The sequence below is a fragment of the Eubalaena glacialis genome, chromosome 2, assembly GCF_028564815.1.
Source record: "Eubalaena glacialis isolate mEubGla1 chromosome 2, mEubGla1.1.hap2.+ XY, whole genome shotgun sequence".
Taxonomy (NCBI): domain Eukaryota; kingdom Metazoa; phylum Chordata; class Mammalia; order Artiodactyla; family Balaenidae; genus Eubalaena; species Eubalaena glacialis.
In genome coordinates, this window is record NC_083717.1 from 26,707,603 (window position 1) to 26,733,568 (window position 25,966).

Sequence of the window (25,966 nt, forward strand, 5' to 3'; positions counted from 1 at the left end):
CATACTGTTCTCCATAGTGGCTGTATCAATTTACATTCCCACCAACAGTGCAAGAGGGTTCCCTTTTCTCCACACCTTATCCAGCATTTATTGTTTGTAGATATTTTGATGATGGCCATTCTGACCGGTGTGAGATGATATCTCATTGTAGTTTTGATTTGCATTTCTCTAATGATTAATGATGTTGAGCATTCTTTCATGTGTTTGTTGGCAATCTGTATATCTTCTTTGGAGAAATGCCTATTTAGGACTTCTGCCCATTTTTGGATTGGGTTGTTTGTTTTTTGATATTGAGCTGCATGAGTTGCTTGTATGCTTTGGAGATTAATCCTTTGTCAGTTGCTTCATTTGCAAATATTTTCTCCCATTCTGAGGGTTGTCTTTTCATCTTGTTTATGGTTTCCTTTGCTGTGCAAAAGCTTTTAAGTTTCATTAGGTCCCATTTGTTTATTTTTGTTTTTATTTCCATTTCTCTAGGAGGTGGGTCAAAAAGGATCTTGCTGTGATTTATGTCATAGAGTGTTCTGCCTTCTGCCTATGTTTTCCTCTAAGAGTTTGATAGTGTCTGGCCTTACATTTAGGTCTTTAATCCACTTTGAGTTTATTTTTGTGTATGGTGTTAGGGAGTGTTCTAATTTCATTCTTTTACATGTAGCTGTCCAGTTTTCCCAGCACCACTTATTGAAGAGGCTGTCTTTTCTCCACTGTATATTCTTGCCCCTTTTATCAAAGATAAGGTGACCATATGTGCGTGGGTTTATCCATGGGCTTTCTATCCTGTTCCATTGATCTATATTTCTGTTTTTGTGCCAGTACCATACTGTCTTGATTACTGTAGCCTTGTAGTATAGTCTGAAGTCAGGGAGCCTGATTCCTCCAGCTCCGTTTTTCATTCTCAAGATTGCTTTGGCTATTAGGGGTCTTTTGTGTTTCCATACAAATTGTGAAATTTTTTGTTCTAGTTCTGTGAAAAATGCCAGTGGTAGTTTGATAGGGATTGCATTGAATCTGTAGATTGCTTCGGGTAGTATAATCATTTTCACAATGTTGATTCTTCCAATCCAAGAACATGGTATATCTCTCCATCTATTTCTATCATCTTTATTTTCTTTCATCAGTGTCTTATAATTTTCTGCATACAGGTCTTTTGTCTCCTTAGGTAGGTTTATTCCTAGATATTTTATTCTTTTTGTTGCAATGGTAAATGGGAGTGTTTTCTTAATTTCACTTTCAGACCTTTTATCATTAGTGTATAGGAATGCAAGAGATTTCTGTGCATTAATTTTGTATTCTGCTACTTTACCAAATTCATTGATTAGTTCTAGTAGTCTTCTGGTAGCATGTTTAGGATTCTCTATGTATAGTATCATGTCATCTGCAAACAGTGACAGTTTCACTTCTTCTTTTCCAGTTTGTATTCCTTTTATTTCTTTTTCTTCTATGATTGCTGTGGCTAAAACTTCCAAAGCTATGTTGAATAATAGTGGTGAGAGTGGGCAACCTTGTCTTCTTCTTGATCTTAGTGGAAATGGTTTCAGTTTTTCACCATTGAGGACGATGTTGGCTGTGGGTTTGTCATTTGTGGCCTTTATTATGTTGAGGAAAGTTCCCTCTTTGCCTGCTTTCTGGAGGGTTTTTATCATAAATGGGTGTTGAATTTTGTCAAAAGCTTTCTCTGCATCTATTGAGAGGATCATATGGTTTTTCTCCTTCAATTTGTTAATATGGTGTATCACATTGATTGATTTGCATATATTGAAAAATCCTTGCATTCCTGGGATAAACCCCACTTGATCATAGTGTATGATCCTTTTAATGTGCTGTTGGATTCTGTTTGGCAAGCACGGTTCTTAAACGTTGATCCTGATTTTATTTAGTTGGTACCACATGGTGTGGCAAAACCAAACTCCACTTTAGATGTTTGTTCCTCTTTTGATTGTGATACTTTTGATTTATTACTGAGAGGTGTAGGAAGAGAAGTATATGAACATACACTTACTGAACCATCTTTCTCATCATTTCTGATTTCTCATCACGAAGTCACTGTAAGATTGTCCTCTGACAATGAGAAGCACCCCCAGGCTCAGAGCTGATGCTGAGCCCTCCCTGCAACCTACCCCTCATGTCCAGTAAATGAATCTCCTTAGGAAAACAAATATCCAGAAAGCTTCCTGTTTACACAGGCCTCAAAACTGGGCTGTTAGAAACAATGTGAAGCTTTGGGACAGATCCTTAATCACAGTCCAAATGTATGCAGTTGTCTTAGTGCTAAGGATGTCATGCTGCCCAGTCTGAAGAATAATTTCATTGATCAGTAAGAATTAAAGCTAAAGTTACAATTACCAAATGCCAGGCTTGATGCTAGGTGCACATTCGTGCATTTATCCATCTAGTAATCACAGGAACTTTATGCTTTACTGAAATTATCTACATTTTACAGATAGGAAAGCTGAGGCTCAGAGAGGTTACAAGCAGAAACATCAGGATCTCAACTAGAAAGTGAAGGAGTTGGCCTTCAGAGTCTTTTCAGTACATCTGCTGGTTTCATCAAAACCGTATAGTACCAACATGGAAATTTAAAGAATTTGCTCCATTGGATAAGGAATCTGTAAAAATCTTTAGCAGTCTCCCTTTGCTACCATGTCCCCAACCACACTTAGCACTCAGCTCTGTCCTCTGAGCCAGCCACATCCTCTAAGTGACCTGGAGCCAGTGTTAGTTCTCAAAACCACACACGTTTTCACTATCTCCTTCCATCCATCTTTTTCAAAGGCCTGTGTGGTACTCCTGTTCCATAAATTATCATCATGCAGACCAAAATCACATTCAGCAGAAGCTTGGCTTTGATTACAGATGTGCTGACTCAATCAAAACTCTCAAACTCAACTGCTTCTCTTTAAAAGAAAGTGTATTACGCTTCAAAGGAAGTGCAATTTCAGCCATCACTTCATCTAGTACGACGTGAAGATGTAGTAATGTCCAGTTGGATAAAGAAAAGGGAATATTCTGTTTAATTTTCCAGGCAATGACCTGTGATCCTGCTTTACATTGAAGTTTCTAGGATGTATTTTCTTGTTTATCAGTACTTAAGAGTCACTTTTTTTCCCCTGTGGTTACTAAAGCTTTGGGAAATCTTCCACCAAATGCAGTTGTTAACATTGTGTGCTAAACAGGCATGGTGAAATAAAAATCAATTATGCAATCTCAAAATGAAAGTTATGCTACTTTTACAAGAGGAAGTTTTCGTAGTAATGTTCCCCCATCAAGTGAGGTGGAAAGAGAGAGAGGAAGAAAGAGAGAAAGAACAAATAAAAACCTATCCTTCACTTTGCCAATTAGAAGGGCACAGTCTCAACTATTTCCAACAGTAAAGCCCATTGCCTAGAAAACTTTACTGTACAAATAAGAGGAGCTAAGAAAGTAATTGGCAGGTACCTCTAAGCTTATTTAGAGTATTCTATTGTTATTTTTACTACTCTGTTACCACCACCATCCCTATGACTGGTGTTAAAATAACTGAACAAGACCATTGGACTGAGGTGGATCTAATGACTCAGTAGCCTACATGACCAACCAAAACTGAAGCCAGAGTCAACACACTCGAATCTGAGAAAGTGAAACCTAAGGACAACTGTTACCGAGTCCAAGTTTGTACTGCTTGCCACATGACAGGCCAATAAGTCGAGAGAGGAGTTGTTGGGGCAAGGAATAACGACTTTATTCAGAAAGCCGGCTGACTGAGAAGATGGTGGACTCGTGTCCCAAAAAACCATCTTACCTGAGTTACAGTTTAAGCTTCTTTTATACTAAAAGGGGAGGGGGTGTGGTTGGTAGCTGCAAACTTCTTGGTGCAGGAATCCTTTGTTCTTGCAGCTGTCCACATAGGTCAGGTCACAATGTTCCTATAAACCTCCAACAAGACAACTGTTACTCTCTTTTCTGCAACTTTTATCTCTGTATGAATGGATAAGTGTTATACCTTTAAAGGTCAGAGACTTGAGAATGGGCTACCCTGTATATTTCAAGGTATAGGCAGCATTCTTGTTGCAAAAGCAATAGAATACAAAGGTTAAAGTAAAAGTAACAGATCTAATATGGAGTCAGATTTGTTCCTCCCTATTACACAACTAGTCACAAATTCTAGCTAAGGTTTTCCAAATAAGGCAACCACTTAGGCTATAATAATTGCTTTGCTTTGCTTTAGTGTCTTCTGTATAAAAACCTCCCCCCAGCTCCTTCCTATGGAGAGCTCCTAACACCTTTGGTTTGGTGCTGCCCAATTTGAATTGATGAATGCTCAAACTCTTGAAAAAAAATTTAGTATGCCTCAGTTTACCTCTTAACACTATTAATCGACCACTTTCCAAAACAGTGATTTCACACTTTCTAAATGGCAGCCCACTAAGGAGGAGAGAAAGTTTCCACATTGCAAAATCCACATTCCCCAACTTTTCCTAGAAAAAGACATCAGTGAAACACAAGTAAACATCATGTCCAAAGACATTTTGGAGAGATAACGTTAAAATGGCTTTAATAACGAGGTAAGGAGGATGAATAATTTTGCATTACATGTGCATGTTTAAGGAGCGGTTAACGAAAATTGATAAAACATGATGAAAATATGCAAGATGACACCATACATTACGGATTAACCAAGTCACAACAATTAGCTTGAAAATGATGGATGTACATTATTTAAAACAGAAAGAGAGAGAGAGAGATCTGCCGTTTCAAACAAACACAACCACAGTGTGCTTTCTGTAGATATTACGTAGATGTATCTGTAGGTATTCCACCATGTCCTTTGACCAAGAAACACTGAATTTTATCCTGATTGATGAAGTGGCCAGACTTTCCAGTAGACCAGTTCATTGAAATCCTCTCAAATTCCAGAAAAGTGATAATTTTGGTTCAAGAATAATACATTTTAATAAACTTTAATAGTTTGGCAATTAAGTTCCAAATGAATAGCTCTCATCCTATTCATTTAGAATAGGAATATCAGTTAGAAGTACCATGAGTAGAATTAGGTTATTTGCTGACAATCATACAAGAAGGGAGTGTTTGGTGCAGCCGTTTCACCATATGTTTTATGATTCTTGAAATACCATCCAAGGAAAACAGAAATTGTGTAGAATACCATGAGATGATAATTGCATTTTTGGAGGAGAATGCACAGTCAAGAACCAGCTCCATCATATCAAAAAATGAAACTTATGCCTTACATTACCTCCCTACACTGAGCACGTCTAACAAATTATTTTGTGAAGTCACAATCAGGAAATTAGTTTTTAATATAAAAGCTATAGCCATCCGATTGCTTTAAAACTTCAGATTCTTTCTGGGCAGAGGAGGGAAGTGGTTGGCAGGCTTTCCCCTCTCTTGCAGTAGATGCCAGATCCCTGGTGACTGGGCTATTCTCTTGTCCTAGGTATTGTCTGCTTGTTAAAAAGATCTGGAAAAGTTTGATTTATAGGAAGAGCTGTGCAGCAATCAAAAAAGAAGACAAAACCAGTATTGTGTCAGTTTTAGAGTGAGCCAGTGAAAGACACAGGAAGAGAAGTGTAGGAGATTGAGGGCACGGGAAGGTGTTCACTCCCAGAACAGTTACAGAATAGCAACTTCCAGGAGCGCTGAAAGAAATGCTGACGCATGCCCGCCAGGCCCCAGGGGTGTCAGTAGCTTAGTGCCCAAGCAATAGGAGAAGGAAAAGAAAAGGGCACATGCATTGTTAGTTGGAAGTGTCTTAATTATTACGAGTAACATTGTCTTTTGTCTTCTTCTTACCCAACTTTCTGAGAGAATTTTACAATAGATAGTTTTCTTTGGGGAAAAGTGATGTGATAGAAGGTGCAAAATTTTCCAGCACAGCTGTGCCCATGAGAAAATCCATCTAAGCAAGAGCAGAAGACAGTTCCCAGACACCAGCGAGATGGGGTGTCACTTGCTAGAGCAGGAGCTGTTTGTGAGTGGTGTGGAGGCAGGTGTGTCGAGAGAGAACGAGAAAACACAAGCATTTTTAAAGCAAAGAAACCAGAAGTGGGGGGGCAGAAAATTTTAACAGCAGCTGTTAAATTTCACACTTAAGTTTCAAATGGGGAGAGTGAGAGATGTCTGAAGAATAATTTTGGAAATTTTGGATGTGTTAATGACTATGTCACCCCCTGATTCACCAGTTTGGGAAGATCTACAGCAAACAGATTATTTTTCAAGGATGTTGGTTTTAGAATATGATTTCTTTTGAATGTGATGTTGGGCTGAGCTGACCCTGAAGAGATATGACTTTGTCTGAGTTACCCACGTATTTATTGGGAAAGTGTCCATAAAGAAACATTTCCATGTATGGCAATGACTACAGCCATCTAAACTTAAACTCATCACACCTTTGCCCCAGGTCAGCCAACCATTTCATGTGTCATTATTTTGTTAATGGTGACACTAATTTCTCAGCAATGAACAATATCAATAGCTTCCTTGTATTCCCCTGAGATTACTAGGTTGTTAGTATTATTATCAGCAGAGAGTTGCTAATCAATCTATTACTGTTTCATAATCTCAGTTATCGGTTCCTGTTGAAACCTATCCCAATATAGAAGTAGAGAAGCTGGAAGTGATACAGAAACTGCAAAGAGGAAATTAACTCAACTATGTGCAAATTGGTCACAAATACACTTCTCAGACACAAAAACAATATTGGTATTTTCTGTGCAAAACTAAAATATGTACAAAAATGAAAAAAGAAGAAAGGTTAAAATAGGTGGGTAAATAAGTGATAGACGTTTTCCCAAGTGAAGATAAATAAAACTGCTTTTAATTAGAAGAGTTCATGATTGTAATAAAAGTGATGTAAATTTTTATTAAAAAATATAGAAGCAGGAAAATCAGTTTGGTCTTCATATAAATAAGGAGCCAAAGACTTTTTTTTTTTTTTTGCATTTAAGAGCCTGGTTAGATTCCTAAAGCATAGTCTACTTCAAAGCATATTCTGCTTTTTTTCAACCTGTAAACTCACTTATCCAATGTAGTCATTCTTATAGAAAAATGATGCGAAAATAGTTTTTATAAAAGAACAGGTATGAAATTGTCAGGAATGGCAATTTCTTTTGAGGGATTAATACATTAATTTCATAATTACATGTTATGGAGAAAGACTTGGAGAGAGAAAGAAACAGAGATATAGATAGATGATAGGTAGATGATAGATAGATAGATAGATAGATGCTAGATAGATAGATAAGCAGACAAAGGACTGACAGAGAGATGCATGGGGGGAACAGACAGAGAGAGAGAGAAAAAGAGAGAGACAGAGACAGAGAGAGTCAATGTTTCTCATTAAATCAGAAATCAGGACAAAGGCTGAAAAATTGACAATGCAATGTGGAGCTAACATCAGAAGGCAGCTCAGTAATACACACTGGTTGGTTTCTGCTCTGAAATTAGCATAACTGGCAGCTGACATGTCATCTATTTCAAAGTCACTGCAGGCAGGGAGGTTCTTAACTTCAGTAAAGGAAGGCTTTTAGCAAATTTCTTGCACATGATCAATGATTGTTTTAGAATTACAAGCTGAAGATAATCACCCTGTACGATCCATTAAAGTTGGGGCCTTTTTTCCCTAAATGCTTTTAGAAATAGGAAGGGCATCGTATTAATTCTCCTTGATATTTCATTAGTTTCATGTCACTTGTTTCATTAGTTATATGCTATTTCACATTGGTGTCAATGACACAATGCTAATTTTTTGACACATACTTTTTTATGGTCTTCATGAATTGTGCTCATTATGGAAAATGAGCTGAATATTTTATTGGTTTATCCTGAATGAATGATTATAGCAAAATAATTCACTTTGCAATCGTTGCCAAGAAGATACTTTTGCAAAAGTGTGTATATTTCTAAAGACATCGTTTGTTGGGGATAAAAATTCACAGTATTTGATAGACAATAAATACAAATGACATAGTCACTGAAACTCACCCTCACCCAACTACTGTCCCAGAAAATAAAGATAATTTTTACAATCTAATTTAATTCAAGAAAATTCTTACCTTTAAAAATTGCTGATATCAGTGACATTTTAAAAGATGGAAGAAAGACTTTGAAGAATTTAATATGATAATTTTGCTTATCAAATATATGGACAAAATTTGGCATTGATATTTAGAAGGATATAAATTTGCTACAGTGCATTAAAATCTTGGAATAGTAACTGTACTGGAAAACATTTTGGCTATTTAACAAAATAGTAAACAGAGTTGTCATATGACTTAACCCACAGAATTGAAAACATAAGGCCACGCAAAAACCTGTACAAACACGTCCATTGCAGCATTATTCATAATCACCAAAGAGTAAAAACATCATCAGTGGGTGAATGGAAAAAAATTCATCAGTGGGTGAATGGAAAATCAGAAGGTGGTGTGTCAATATGATGGAATATTATGCAACCATAAAAAGGAATGAAGTACTCATACAAGCTACAACATGGATGAGCCTTGAAAATGTTACGCTAAGTGAAAAAAGCTGGACACAGATAGTTATGCATTGTTTGATTCCATTTTTATGAAATATCCAGAGTAGGCAAATCTATGAAGATAGAAAAAAAAAATATATATATATTTTAAAGCCCACATTTGTTTATTTATTTATTTATTTTGGCTGTGTTGGGTCTTCGTTTCTGTGCGAGGGCTTTCTCTAGTTGTGGCAAGCGGGGGCCACTCTTCATCGCGGTGCGCGGGCCTCTCACTATTGCGGCCTCTCTTGTTGCGGAGCACAGGCTCCAGATGCGCAGGCTCAGTAGTTGTGGCTCACGGGCCTAGTTGCTCCGCGGCATGTGGGATCTTCCCAGACCAGGGCTCGAACCCGTGTCCCCTGCATTGGCAGGCAGATTCTCAACCGCTGCGCCACCAGGGAAGCCCGAAAATGTATTATTGATTGCCAGGTACTAGGAAGGAAGGTGAACAGGGCTTGACTAACTGCCAGTGGGCTTGTAGTTTCTTTTTCAGGTGATGAAAATGATGTGGAATTTGACAGTGGTGGTGATTGCACAACTTGGCGAATATATTAAAATCCACTGAATCATATGCTTAAAAGGGTGAATTTTACAGTATATGAATTTGGCCTCAAAAAGGAATGAATAAGTAAAAATAACTGAAAATTGATTAATATAAAATAACTAGTGTTAGGATTCCACTAATATCTTGGTCTTGCATGTTTTCCATTAGATCATCTTAAAACAAAACTGAGACTGGGATAGGAGGAGGATTTTTTCAGGTCCTTGCTTGTGTCTGCCTCAGTGCTGCTGGGTTTGAGCCTGGTAGACACAGAACATGCAGAAACAGAGAGAAGTAAAAATGAAGCAGAAATGGATATTTGGCACAATGAAATAAGAGATTTTGTCTTTTAATGTTTGAAAAACACCCTGCATCCTATTTCTTTCTATTTTTCTTTTCTAGACTTCATATCTTTCTGAAAATTAATTAAAAAGGATGCATATGATGCATTCTCCATTTGAAAGAAAATACCCAAGTATCCTACTGTAGAGTCATTTCTATATGAAGGGTAAATAAATATCTTTTCAAAAAATAATTTATCATAATATTGTTTTGAGTCTCTCCAACTGAACTTGAAAGATATTGGGGTTTGAATTTTGTTTATCCTTGGCAAAAGCCAACTTCCTTCTTCAAAGAAAAACATTATAAGGGGCTTATGAGGTTTTCTGAACATCAAATAGCTCTCTTAAAAATACATTTGGATGATTTAATTGTAAACAAATAAAAAATGAGATTTTAGTTTTTTCTGATCACCCATGAATTTAAAAATTCAAAAGCTGGGTTGTGGGGGGGTGGATAAAGTGGAAAACTACTACATGAAGATTTATTTAGAATCTTTTGCAAACCTATGATGGGATAATGAAGAAAGACAATTTTCTTTAAAATATTTTTCTTTAAAAGATAAACATTGGGATGATCAATATGGTTACAATTTCTTTAAAAGATAAGGGCCAATGGAAAGATATTTTACAATATGAAAGCAGAATAAGTTTCAACTCACTGAATAGCTTGTTTGAATAATAGCTTTGATTTCGAACAGACATTATTAAACATGTATCCATGCAGTGGTCAAAGTTTTCATGCATGAGGTAAAGATATGATACATCATTTTCCTTGTCCTAAATTTTCCTAATAATTTAGGTAGGAAAACATGACTTTTTCCTGAACACACTTGGAAAACTCTAGATGGAATTAGAATTTCATAAACAATACAGTGAGCTTTACTCTGTAATATTAGGCTACACCAAAAGAACACACCTGTTAGATAAACCATATGTTTGATTCAGTTATATCCTACTGAATTTGACTTTTATATTAAGTGTGAAAGAAGAAGGAAAAAATATATTAGTCCATTTAATGAAATGGCACATTATCCGGATTCTGGGTGTCAGCCTCAGAACTGCTTCTGTTTCTGAACCACAGGATATCTGGCCCAGTCTGCGTCTGTTGAATAAATCAAATAACCGATACATAATTCAGTCATAAAAAGAGTGTTTGCATCAGATTGTAAATGTACTTGTTTTGAGTCAAATGTGTTAAGTAAAAAAATGTATGTGGAACATTACAGAAAAAGGCAAGGGTTGCATACAGCAAGAATCTGAGTCGCTTGCCATTTGGATAATTCCTGGATGCAAGCAGGATCCCAGTGCCTATGAAAGTTCAAAACGAATAGCAATGAAATATGTCTTTGTTGAGTACTGGTAAAAGCAAAGAAAGATTAGGTGCAAATTCACTAAAGTGAACTCTTTGTAATCTGAAGTTCTGTGATTAGCCTTGTATATCTGCCCAGGGATCTGCAAGACAATTAATGCACACAATGCGTTCTCACCTCAACCAGTGACCGATCAGAGAGCATATGTGTCAGATTTTGCTCTTCCCCAATATTCCCAAATTACTTCCTGCAATGAATCAATGAGGGCAACAGAATTATACATGCAAAGGAATGCACGTGTCCAAGCTGTTTCTGTTGACTTAATAAGATAGTATAATACTTCCTTCGAATTATTTTTGCTTGATTTTTTCATTCCCAGAAAATTCATAGGGAAAGAACGTACAGTTGATTAGCATATGCCCCTTAACAGATATACGCTACTATATATAAAATAGATAACCAACAAGGACCTACTGTATAGCAGAGGAAACTATAATCAATATCTTGTAATAACCTATCATAGAAAAGAATCTTAAAAAGAATATATATATATTAAGAATATATATTATATATTATATATATATATATCTGGATCACTTTGCTGTACACTTGAAACTAACACAACCTTGTAAATCAACTAAACAAATAAAAATTTTTTAAAAAAGAATATGTCCCTTGCCTCCACCTCCTTCAGAATCTTTGTCAAGATTCTGGGGATCTAGAATAGGAAACTAACTGCAATTTTTATGAACAAATAAAATGTCTTTTGATACGACATGGAATTATATTTTTATGAGGAAAGGGAATGTTGTGACTTTTAAATTTTATTGTCATAATGACTGTATAAGTACATTATTAACTTAGTGGACATAAATCTCAAATTATGAGTTCTCAAGAAAAGAAAAAAAAATATGCATATGTGTGTGTGTTTAATTTCCTTAATAATAAATGAAACAGGTAAAAAGAATTTTAAGTCAGATGGAAATAAAGGGTGATTTGGCAACTGGTCAGCCTATGACCTTAATATGTCACTGTTAATTAACCAAAAAAAGTCTTATTTGTTTTAATTAAGTGGTTTGTGCTTATTCTTTTCAAATTTTATCATGGCACTAACAGTGTCATTAATCATGTAATTTTAAGTGAGCACAAATTCAGCACCTTTGAGAATGAAAAATGAAGAGAATATACCCCCAAATCCAATGGCAACAATGATTTCTACAGAAAAATTCACTAGAAAGGAAGCCTTTACACATGCATATTGAAATTCACAATATGAGGCAATTTAGGGAGCTAAATTAAATCAACTTCATCAGCCTGTGAGAGCGAACGAGCCATCTTCTTTGACAAATCCAGCTATTATTAAACCAGGCATTGTACTCAGCCAGTTGCCAGCTCAGCTCTCAGAATGCTGGGGACATGAAAGATGGCAGGAAAATGTATTCTGCGAGCATCAGGAATTCAAATTTAAATCCTTAAATATAATCAGATAGCAACTCGAATATTCCAGTTACTTGATTATCAGAGGTTAAGGCAATTCAATTGCCTTTTGGCATATTTTATATTTTATTTTGTTTTGTTTCATTTTCTTACTGTCCTATACTTTCATCATATTACATATATCCAGTACTTGCTTCCATCAGTTAAAAAAAGGTGAAATCTCAAACCTAAATTATTGTTTTATCCTTCCTGCTACTGTCATTAAAGACATCAATTCAATAATGGGGAAAAACAGTAGGTTTGGACTTTTTGCTAAATGTAGAATTTGGGGGTTATTTGATTTATTCATTGTATTTGTTTCATTCAAGGGGGAAAGATTTGAAGTTGCTAAATCTTAATTTCATGAGATCATGCCAAATTACATCATCCTAACAATGGTAATTGAGGTAACCGATTACAAAGATGTCTTTTTGGTTGTGATTAAAAGGAACATTTCAATTCTAACTGTAGACAAATTAAATACACCAGGGATTTGGCACCTGACATTTCAGCCTGAAGAAGAAACAAAATATGTATAATTTTCTCTTGATGACTAATTCTGAAGAGGGGTGTGTGTGTGTGTGTTTGTGTGTGTGTGTGTGTGTTAAACAGGAGGTAAAAGTTCTTAGAGCATACGAGATAAACATATAACACAGCACCTTCCTCCAGAAAAAATACAAGCTGCAAAGGAAAGCCACGTATGTAATTTTAAATTTTCTATTAGCCACATGAAAGAAAGGGAAAAAGACAAATGGGTGAAATGAGTTTTAATGATAAAGTTTATTTAACCCAATATATCCAAAATAGAGCATTTCAACAAATGGCCAAAAAACCTTCTGAGATATCTTACTTTCTAATATTTGCACTAGATCCTCAAAATCCAATGTGTATTTTATACTTATGATCACATTCAGTTTGGACCAGGTAGTGGCTGCCTTATTAGACAGCACAGGTACACAGGTGAGCAACTCTAGGTTTACCTGTGACCTTGACACCCTCTGATCCTACACACACCCCTTGACAAATCACCCAAACAGTGTACCTTTGTTACTCCATCTGTCAAAAGTGGGATTATATTTCCAACTATATAAAATGAATTATGACTAAGAGCAGTAGTAACAATAAATCGCAAGGTTTCCAGACCTGACCTACGATTACAATAGTTCTCACAAGACCTGATGACCATTACTTGTCACTAAATGTCTTTAATATTGTGATTAAAGTTTGTTTTTTTAAGGCAGTGGGGTTTAACTTTGTCAGGGATAAAGCCAATTAGTTTTTAGAAAAATGTCAGACATTTGTTGTTTACCCCCAACTCATTTCGCCATTGTTCTTTGCTGACACAGTGCTGCTTAAGAATCAACCTGTAATGGGAAGTGACCTTATCACCTTCTTAGGGGTAAATCCTCTGTGAGGTTGGGGTCCCCAGCGAACAGGCTGTGAGGCAAAGCCCTGTCTCTGTAGGGTTTATTGGGAAGGTCTCTCTTGGTGAACCCCCCTCAGAGGCTGATAAAACAGGTGTGAGCCTCACAGTTGCAATTTGCTGAAAGAGAGAGAGAGAGAGAGAGAGACAGGCAGACAGACACACACAGAGAGGGCAGAAGGTAAACATATTAGGGTACAAAGTATTGATAGCATATTCTGAAGCCCTTAAAATATCTAATTACAATCTGTTTCAAAACTGCTGGGTCTACCGGGACTTAAAAATGATAACAGTCAAGGTGTTGGTACAGCAGTGATTTTTATCTTAATTTCTTTTGTTTTCATTAAAGTTGAGCCATATACCTGTAAGGTTGAGGAGGATTTTAATCCCTTTTTAAGACTAGAAGAATGAATTAGAGGGGAATATCTAGATCCTTTCTGCAGATTAGGAGAGTAGATTAGAGAACGGGTAAGTGAAATGGCCAGAACGGCCTTGTACGTTGGCAGCGGAGCTTGAACTATGGGGCTCGGGCAGGTATTTTTATCGTTTGGGTAACAACCTCTGGGCTCCAAGCATCTACATTAATTGACAGCAACTCTACTGCAGAGGATCAGACCAGGCCTTGAGGATGAAACATGTCATATCTGTTTCCCCAGCTATGTGGTTGCTTTCTTCATGTTAAATTTTGTCTCAGGAAGAGAAAAAAATGGAGAAATAAGGTAAAATGCTGAAAACCTTCATTTTTGTTTGTTTTGTCTTGTTTTAAGGTAAACATATGCTCTGCTTTGTTGCAATGATGCCGGCCTTGTGTTTAACTCCTACTTGGTTCAGTAAAGATGGATTCTCCTCCCAGGGTTCATTATTTTAATAGTTATTCACTTGAGTAACTGTGTTTCTGAAGCAATTTTGATCATGTCACTGGACACTTCTAAAGTCAGACAGGCTGACTGGGGCTTTTCTGTGTTCCTTAGTATGGGTAATTGCTATTTCTACAAATGTCAAAAAGTGCCATGTTTTTACAGAGCTGTGAACAACACTGTCAATTCAAGGGCAGCAAAATGTGCCAACTATTTCAATGCTTTATGGGTATTGATTTAGGAATAAACAATAGGAATCCATAGTTCATACTCAGTACTCTCTTTTATAAATCTAGTGGTTATAAGCTGTAGATATCCATTAATCCGAAGGATCTAGAAAATGGCTAGGATAGCATCTTGACACTTCTTCTAGAAAATACTCATGATTTTCTTTAATTGTTCATTATCAGGCCTGCCAAAGCATATGCAGCCACGAGAATATCCTAAATTGAAGCCATATTTCTAGTCGGCTTCTGTGTTAAAATTTTTTGTTTAGAATGTGTCAATGTAATAAAGAAGGTTTTGAGTGGCAGTTATGTCCACAAGAAAATTATAATACAGGCCAGAAACTGAGAACCAGTGGCTCTTGGTGGAGACATGAAATGGTCCTTGTGTATTTCTTTTTGTGGCTTAATGCTCCAAATATCCACTATTCAACCAGCAAAGATTTAACACCTATGCTGAGAAAAGAACTGCTATGTGCTCACAAGGAATGAGATTTAATTTCCCTCCTCTGTTCAGGGAGAGATAAAAAACAAGTCCTTCTGGTCTAGAAGGGGAGGTGACCATTTCTGCACACAGGCGTGGAAGGAGCTCCCTTTGAAGTTTTCGCTCCTGGAAGGCAAGGTGCCTATCAGGCTCCATCATGGGCTATGCTGGTCCCATGGATCCCACTCACCCCTGCTCCTTCGTGGCAGGCACTGTGGCCTCTGCACTCTCCGTGGACCACTGCTGACACACAAGGCAGGTGAGGATGGTGCCCAGGTCAGGGCCAAGCCTGCTGAAGGCCTCATACCACAGGGAGGAACACATCGTGAGTCAAAAAAAACACTCTTAATTACAGTAAGCAGACTTTTTGGTTTGGACGTGGCCTCTGCACGGACCTAATTGTTTAAAGGGCAGCAAGACCAAGATTCCACACTCCCTGAGCCTGAGGGTTCCTCCCATGAGGGTCGTAATTTGGGGTGTGAATCCCTGAGGAGGTTGAAAAGCCCTGGAGAGCTGAATCCATTTACCTCTGACTGCTTTTGATTGGTGTGTGTGCTTTGTGCCTCTATTGGTTTTTTGATAACTGAAGTGCAAACAAAATGATGCAGAACCTGCATCATCATTTGCACCAATATTAAAACCTACACCAGATTCCGTAGCCTGGTCTGCTTCAGATGGTTGACCGCTTCGCAGTAAAAATGAGGAAGTAGGAGGAAGTGAACTCTGCAAGGAGAATCTGCAAACCCCACTGTGTCTCTGGCTGTGGCAGAGAATGGTAAAAAAAGTAGACAAAACTTTATACTTTCTTCTGTAGCTTGAAAATCTTCACTGTCCTACCCTATTGTTTCAAGCATAATGAACAGTGGAAATTTCATGATTTTCTGCAAAATCCAATTGTATAGATTTTTTTTGTGACATTTTGATTATGTCCATGGCCCATTTTTCTACTGTTTTAATTTTCTCTTATTTAATTTTTAAATAAGAGCATTAGCTCTTTGCCTAAAGATTATATTGCATTTTTTTTGCGATTTGTGTTTCTCTTATGATTTTATATTTTAAAGTTAAACTGTTTGTATAATTTAAGTAATATATTTTGTCTATGGCATTTGTATTTATGTCCAGCTGAGAAAGCACTTCTCCACTCCATGTTTATAGATAAATGGTTCCACATTTTCTTCTAAAACTTTTGTGGGTTTATTTTCAAAAGTTTACTATTTGAGGACTTCCCTAGTGGTGCAGTGGTTAAGAACCCTCCTGCCAATGCAGGGGACACGGGTTCGAGCCCTGGTCCGGGAAGATCCTTCATGCTGCGGAGCAACTAAGCCCGTGTGCCACAACTACTGAGCCTGTGTGCCACAACTACTGAATCCCGTGTACCTAGAGCCTGTGCTCCACAACAAGAGAAGCCACCACAATGAGAAGCCCACGCACCGCAACAAAGGCCCAACGCAGCCAAAAATAAATAAATAAATTTACTAAAAACAAATAAAAATAAAAATAGAAGTTGACTATTTGATTCTCCTGGAATTTATTTTCATATAAGAAATGAATTAGAAATCCAATTATATGTTTTTTTAAAGAATAGGATAGACTGTTTTTCAATCACATTTATTGAATATAGGATTCAATATAGGATAAATATGCACCTAAATAAATCCAATACTTTCACTAAGCAAAAAACAAAAACAAAAAAACCAAAAACAAACAAACAAACATAATGCAAAATATAGCCATGGGGTGGAGAAGGAGGAAAAATGTTATAATTATGGGATTTTAAGTTATGCACTCAGAGTGTATTATCATTATTATTATATATTATTAATTATTATCATAAAGTTAATTTTAAGTGGAGAGCTGATAAGTAAGAGGAGGATGAAGAGGTCAATAAAAGGAAGTGAGAACTCAGCCTTAAACCTCTAACAATAATTTGGGATTAAAACCTATACTTAAAAAAACCATTAAATCTATTAGAGTAAAAATATAGAGGATCCTGATAGCTTTGTGGTAGAAAAGGGTGAAAAGAATTTATTTTAAAAGAATGAAAATATAAAATTCAAATAGTTTTTTAAAGTTAAAGCAACAGATAGGAAGTTATATTTGGTATTTCTGTATTAGAGGAAAGTTTATTATCCACTGGAAATATGCTGAGTTTCTAGTTTGATGCCTGACTTGGGTAGGTAGGCAAATGGTAGTTGACATTGTCATGGTTGTTGTTGTTACTGTTCAAAGTGCATACTTTTTAGCTTCATTTTTTAAAAAAGCTTCACATTTGTTTTATTTATTCATCACTTGATAAATATTTGAGTTGTTTGTACTATTTTACTATAATGAATAATGCTGTTTTGAGTATTCATGTACAAATTTTTGTGTAGACATGTGTTTTCAGTTCTGCTGGATATGTACTCAGGGGTGGAATTGCTGGGTCATATGGTGACTCTGTGTTTAACTTCTTGAAGAACTGGGAAGCTGTTTTCTGAAATGACAGGACCATTTTACATCCCCACCAGCAAGGTATGACGTTTCAATTTCTCAACACACCTGCTAACATTTGTTACTGTCTTTTTTACTTATTATCTAGTGAATGTGAAATAGTAGCTCATTGTGGGTTTGATTTGCATTTCCCCAACAAATAATGATACTAAGTATTTTTTTCAGATGTTTATTGGTCATTTGTATATTTACTTTGAAAAATGTGTTTTCAAATCTTTTGTCTGTTTAAAAAAATTGGGTTATTTGTCTTTTTACTGTTAAGTTGTAAAAGTTGTATATTCTGGGATTTATTCGTATTTTGTCCCATTCTGTGAGTTGTCTTTTCACTTTTTTGATAGTGTTTTTTGATGCACAAACATTGTTAATTATTGTGAAATCTAATCTATTTTTCTTTTGTGGCTTGTGCTGTTGGTGTCCTATCTAAGAAACCCTTGACTAATCCAAAGTCACAAAAATTCACCTCTATGTTTTCTCTTAAGAGTTTTATACTTCAGCTCTTACATTTAAGTCTTTGATTCATTTTGAGTCAAATTTTTAGAATGGTATGAAGCAAGGGTCCAACTTCATTATTTTACATGTGGATATCCATTTGTTCCAGCACCATTTGTGGAAAAGACTCTTGTTTTCCTTTTGAATTGTCTTGGCTCCCTTGTTGAAATTAACCATAAATGTAAAGATTTATTCATGGACTCTTGAATCTATTCCATTTGTGTATACGGATATCCTTAGGCCAGAACCATACCTTCTTAATTGCTATAGTTCGTTTGAAATCAGAAAATGAGTCCTTCAACTTAGTTCCCTTTTCCAGTACGTTTTGGTTATTTTGCGTTCCTTGTATTTTCTTTACTTCATCTTAACTAAACATTTTATTTGGATTATTGTAATTTACCTCCAAAGAAATACATGTTCTCTAGCTGGAGGGATGTATGTAGGTGTCTCAGATTGTCTGAGACAATCTGCACTGATGCTTAGTATCTTAGTATAATTATTGTGTCTTCCTTTTTAACCCCAAAGAGTCTTATTTTGAAAGGCAAAATATTTGATCATCCTCATTTTAGATCACGTAGGAGTTGCAAAGCTCTTTCAATATCCAAGTAGGGAACTGAGTCCATTAGAGGAGTAGACACAATTCATAATCCATTCCAATTCCATGGAGCATTTGAAATTATCTTTCACTTCAACTTTTTGAGATAAGCTTATCAATCATTTTTAATGTCATGTTATCTCTCATAGGCTATCCTCTGAGTTAAAGAAAAAATCAATCCCATTCACAGACTTTCTCCTTTAGGACAAAGCGTAGAGAAAATATGCTTATTTAATTTCTCATTTTTATCTCCCCAATATTATTACATTTGGAAATGCTTTAGAATATTATTCATTAAATATTTTCTTACTATTGTCATAAGAATTTACAAAAAATATTTACACTTAACAAATAAACTATTATAAATCATACCCAACAATAAATATCTCTCAATAAAATTTTAACATTGCATTCATCAAATATGATACAGCAACATAGACAATAAAGATAAATTTGGCAAAGAATTTAACATATAATCAACCATTTAAAGTGAGTAAAGGATGAAAAACACCCAAGGCAGAGTATAAGAGTAGCAGTTTAAATGCTCTAGAGCAAATAAGATGGGGAATTTATAGCTAGAGGGATTTGTATCTGTGTTGTTTGATTTTACTTTTAACTTCTAAAATTAAATAGGCCTGGAAAAAATATATGAATACATAGTCTTTTAATCCAATAACTGTGTGAAAAATGTTCATGAAATAGAAATCAAGAAAGAAATATTTGAAATTGGTATTAAATATTTTAATTGTAGGCGGGTTTTGGTTTCCTATCTGTCTCTGGATATCGACTTAGAAAGAGCAAAGCTCTTCAAAATAAAAAATAATAGCTAGGGCTTCCCTGGTGCGCCACAACTACTGAGCCCACGTGCCACAACTACTGAAGCCCACGCGCCTAGAGCCTGTGCTCTGCAAGAGAAGCCACCGCAATGAGAAGCCCGTGCACCGCAACAAAGAGTAACCCGCACTCTCCACAACCAGAGAAAGCCCGCGTGCAGCAACGAAGACCCAACGCAGGCAAAAAAGAAGAAATAATAGCTAAATAAGAAGACATTACACAGCAACTTACTAGGAGCACTGAAGTGTCCTGTGATATGAAGAAATAAAATTAGGTTAAATAATGTTGAACCTGTTTTACAGTGTGTGTAGGGAGAGAATTTATGCGATAAAAAACCACCAACGGTGACTCCACCTGACGCACATTCAGTAAGTTTTTGGATTATTAAATTAAGACTCCAAAACTTATTTGCTTATTGCAAAAGTCTTGCTTTGCTTAAGGTGACAAGTGTTTTTATATGAAAGAAAAAAGAAGAAAAAGCAGAAGAGAGGACAAGGATGTGCTGCTATTTTATGCCTTCTCTTTTCTGTATCAAACCTGTAGGGAATATTTTGGTTCTGTATTTCAGACAATTCGCCAATGAATTTTCAACAAGGTCATGAATGAAAGGAAAGTAGGTGCCCAGTGTTAAAGAAACCCGGAAGGAGCCTCCAGATCAAGTCATGAACTGTAGTAAACTCTTAAATTTACTTTTGAAGACTGTGTTAGTGGAAATGTGAATTGAATATGTATTAAGTTCCACAGTTTTTCAAGTTAAAGGTCACTTCTAACGCGAATGATTTCTCCCCCATTCTCCCTCTCTAACACACACACACACACACATGCATGCACACTCTTCCTCCTATAAGGTGACACATGTAGAGAGACAAAAGAGTTAGTTCCTAGAATTTATATCATGTGCTGACTGTCTTAAAGAAATGGAATGTGGGCCATCTAATTTCACATCAGTGATGATATTAGGAAGAAATCGCAACGACTGATAAGGATCAAAGGATGCTATGTAAATAACCTGACCTGAACTACCAAGGAGATTTTATGAGGTCATTTATACAGTAGAATAAAAACTAGTGCACTGGGTTGGATATAGTGTCTTTTTAAGAAAGAATTAAACTTTATTACTCTGCATATTTTGAGAAGTATGGCATTCCTCTTGTCTAAAATCTACTTCACCCAAAAATATATCGTTAACAAATTGTTATTATTATATAGCTGTATATTTAGAATAAGTGCTTCGTGGTCAAAATAGAAACAACTCAAAACAGAAATCTTCATTCAAGCAACCAAATTAGCATTTATCATATGTAAGCCAGTGCATTAAGACAGACAGTAAAGGTGTAGCCCTTACTGATCTGCAATTAGCTTTGTGGCAAAATTATACTCCTCTCAGTTATTTGTCCATGATGCAGAGACATACAAAGAAATTTGGGAACTAGTGATAGCTATTTCTTTTTATTACGGCACTTGATTCTACTATTTAATTGTTAGATATAATACCATTCACTGCCACTGGAAACAATGGCAACTTTCTTTTCCGCATTTGCAATTGCCTCATGAATCAAAGAGCACTGGTAGGTTGCAAAAGTAATAACACTAAAAATGCACCATAAATTTCTCTAAGCAATTATCGTATTTCATGCCTTGTTATTAAATGGAACTTTGAATTTTTCTACTTAGGTAGAATGATAATTTTATGTTGGATAAAAGGTCTCTCATTCAAATGTATTGCAATATGATGTACGGGGTGTGGACATGAGGTACAGGGTTCCATAAGGGGACTTGCCTCATTTGTGATAATGAAGGCTGAAACTCAGGTGTGTATGCCTCCTCTTTTTCCCCACCTCCTGCACCCTACCGTGGATGGGCAAGCAGTATTATTCCAAAAAAGGCAAGTCCCTGGCTTCCCCATCAGCTCGTCTGAGCTATTGTCTTGGAGAAATGGATTCAGGATTGTTTCAGTGCTTTATATCAAGACTGCAAACAATACGAAAAGATACTGCTGATTTCCTTTTTAGCAAAATGTAGGTGATGCTTAAGAATCACTACTTGTAGAGAGAGAAAAATTACCCGTTCATGAAGCAAAATAAAAATTTTTGACAGTTAATTTTCAAACATATCTTTCTTATGGAAAATTATAGTGGGGACATTGTGAGATGCAGTAGACAGCGCTCTTAACATCCTGTACCAGTTGCTACAGCAGGCGTCTTAAGTAGTAGATTGGTTCTTGTATTTTGAATAAATTCCTCTCATAAATATAATGCTTGCCGAAGTTTGAAAACTGCTGCAACAGATGTTTAATAAATGCTTCCTGGTTTATTGAATTTTAAAAACTTTTGCATGATTATTTATACATGACAAAATCAGAAACTATATGTGATAAAACCATATAAATGGTCCCTTTTCTCTTAGGCATTCAAATTTAAGATCAAAATCTGAAAACAAAATGATCAATTTATGTGATATTTCAATCTACGTTAGATACATTCAAAGAATTCCAGATGAAGATTTATGCCAATAAAGATTCATACTGTATGAATCACGGTATATGCCAATATGCTACTTCATGCTGATAACAAAAGTACTCACAAAGAATTTATAATATCTTGAGGGTGTTGTGGATATTACTGCCCACTGTACGTGTGTGTGTGTGTATGTGTGTGAGAGAGAGAGAGAGAGACAGACAGACAGACAGAGAGAAAGAGGTGGGGGGGGAGATCTCCACCCTTAATAAACATATGGAGTCATCCTTCTTTAGCTTATGGAAATCCATTCTTCTACCAGGATGGTAGAATTGAGACTCAAATTTTGCATGAGGATAATTCTCATTATATTTAATGGGCAATTTTAAAGATCGGAAAGTATAATTTAATGTTATAAAATTTCAATTAAATGACTTCAAAAGAGTTGTTATTCTTGTAAAATTGGTTGAAAGATATTGTGCTGTAACAGCTTTACATGAATGTAATTGTATTTGATTCTTACCACTGCTCTATAAGCACAATTATCCTTACACAAGGAAATTAAGAGGTGATGAGTTCTAACACCTATTACTTGCCAAAAAAAAGCACTGTCTGATTTTGTGACGGTACACAATTTTCTTTAAAATCTCAATATTTTTAGAATAAGCAATGTACATATTATAACTGTATATATGATGTATAAGTATATATGAAGTATTCAAATCATCCATAAGCACATGTTTGTTATTATTGGTGTCTCCTTCTATGTTGCTAGAGATATCCCGTGAAATTCAGTGAACACACCAGGAACACAGTTCTTTATCCTTATCAGATACTCAGTGCCAGGACCTTAATTTCGAGGACACTGAAAGTTTTAGTAGAACTAGACTGAACTGTTGCCTCATGAAACTAACGCATATCCAGTTTGCAACCGAAGGCCATTTGTGCGAATGCTGTTTCCCTCTGCCTCTGATTTTCTGCCTCTCCATAGAAACTGTCTAATTAATGATTTGGCCAGCTAGTAACCACTCCCTCAGGCTAGCAAAGCACCTTCCATTTTCATATAGTGCTCTACACTGTAGGGAAACCACTTACCCTCCCCAGTTAGATGTAAGCTAGAGATACTGGTCTTCTTAACCATCTTCCCTAATAAGGATTTAATGCAAGATGAATGCTATAGAAATTTCAAATATTAAAATAATTGTTATGCTTGAGACAGAATTCCCAAGCCTGCAAAATTCTTACTATAGTAACCCATGTCTCGAAATAAATGTGCATGTCTGTGCTCCTCAATTATTAAAATAATGTATGTTTATTATAAAATGCTGGACGTATGAGGAAGAGGAAAGCGACCTGTAATTTCACCATCCAGAGATAGCATTAATAGAATGAACACCTATGGACAGACCTTAAAACTAGGATCCTACACGCCACTCTATTATTATTACTTGAATACTTGTCCTTGCTGATACATATTGTATAGTCTTCTGAATTCTCACTTTTCTGACTTTATCATCATTTATATGACTAGTTTCATACTCTTAGACATTTAGGTTATTGTTTATTTTCCACTCATATTATAAAATGTGATAAAATTCTTTCGATGTAAATCATTATACTTATTTCTTATCATTGCTTTAGGATGTATTCCTCATGGTATTTCTGGGTCCAAAGATTTAAATATTTATTGCTTCAATCTATATTGACAACTGCCATCCATAAAGTTTGCAATAATTTGCAGCTTTGTCATCAGTATAAAGGTCCTATTTTCCAGCTTCCTTCCTAACATGGAATATTGCCCTTCTAAATCACATTGGTTTGCAAGTAAAAATCATGTTATACTGCTGTTTTAATTAGCATCTTTTATTATTAAAACAATACAATATTTTTATGTGTTTGCTTGTTGTTTGCTTTTTCTTACATGTATCTTCCATTCATACTTTGCCCACTTTTCTATTGCAGTGTTGACATTTTTCTCATTGACATATAGGAGTTAAATAAAGGAAGAATACAGATACATTGTATTGCGTGCATTTTAGACTTTGTATTCACCATCACACACATTCTGAGCATTCATTCTGGGACAAGTTACATAAACTAAGGATCAGAAAATAGACAATTTGTAGAGTCCATGCGCAAGTAACTGAGATAAAAATCTAAAGATTCTTTTATTTGGAAAAAATCCCTGTCCTTGAAATACACTTGAAAAATGAATGTGCAACCTGTTTTTACCCATCTTGTCCAGGATATTTTAAAGGACAAAATCACTTCATAATAAAAGTGATAATGTTAATAACAGTTAACATTTACTCTGAGTGTATATGTGAGGTACTATACCAAGCTCTTTGCCTCCTGAAAACGATCCAAGAAGCAGGCAGTCTTTCTATTCAAATTTTATAGACAAAGAAGCTTACCCTTATAAGGTAACATGATTTTTATGCTACTTATGCTACTTTATACTCATGCTTTTTTTGCTAGTTTTATAAGATATCATGATTTTTATGCTACTCTAAGTCAGATTTTTTAAAAAATCCCTTTATATCTGCATTTATTTTTCCATGTTTCTGCTGCTATAGTAAGAAATATAATTGCTTTTGTTTCTTGACCAGACACCATACTATTTTTATTTATTAGTTCTGATAGTTGTTTTGTAGGTTTCTAAGGATTGTGTATATATAAAGGATAATGATCACTGAGAATAAACACAGTTTTACCTCTTCATTTTCTATTCTATGTCTGGACCCTGTTTCTCTCATGTGGTCTGTGGATGAGCTCTGAAGTACTGACCAGGTCTGCATATTGACTCATTCAATCTGACCAAGAAGAAAAGGGTTTTGCCCAGCTCTTTACTTAGGACAAAAGGCAGAGTTAGCCCTTCACTCCAACCTGACACTTCACTGTACACTGCAGGCTTTCATGGGAGTTTTAGACCCTCTGAGGACGTGCCTGAAACACTCAGGTGACAGACAGTTGTGATGACGTTGAGGTGTTTGGGGTGATAGCCAATCCAGGTAAGGCTTTCCTGCTTTCAGATTTTGTGTTCTGGGCAACTCCATCCAACACACAAGGGTAACACACAGTTAAACGTCCAAGTTTTCCATAAAGGAGCCGTTAATTAAAAATTACAAAAATAAAAGAACTCGGAGTGTCTCATTTCTGGTTTTTTTTTTTTTTTCTTGTTTCTTTTTCTGTTTTGGAAACTGTCCTCCAAAGCATGCTCAGTAGTTGAGTTAAACACAGGCAGATTTTCACTAGAGGTGAAACTGGCCTAAATCGTCCTTTTGGAAGCCTCCCAAGAATAGAGTCAAGAACACTTGGCATTTCAGGTCCATTAAGGGGTGAAATGTGATGAACTCCAAATGTTTTCTGCTTTTCCGACACCAGGCCACTCTATGAAGTGGCAGTTGACTATAAAATAGGCTTTTAGTCTGAAATGGAATCTCACTATTTCTCCACCTCCTTTCATGCAAATATTGTTTTAAAAACACCATCAGTGGATGAATATGTCTTCAACTATTTTACCTTTACTAGTATACACTTTACTGTAAAATTATAAGTTATGCAGCACAATTCATACTCTGTCATATAGGATTTTTTCCCTATGATTTGAAAGCAGAGTAGTAACTTGGAGACTTATGGAAAGGTAGAAGTATATTATCCCTGTTTTCTCCATGTTGTATAATGAATCACTTTTAAATTTATTGCATTTCTTTCCAATTTGGATAAGTATTATTTTTCATTCTGTGTGTCTATGTGTGGATATACATGTAGGTACTTGTATTTATGTTACATCTAAGCATAAATATTTATATGCTTAGGTTTTACATATTTTATTTTTCTGTTACATATTTTAGATTTTAATATTTACATGTATATCTGAGCATAAATATTTATATGCTTATATTTATGTTACATCTAAGCATAAATATATATT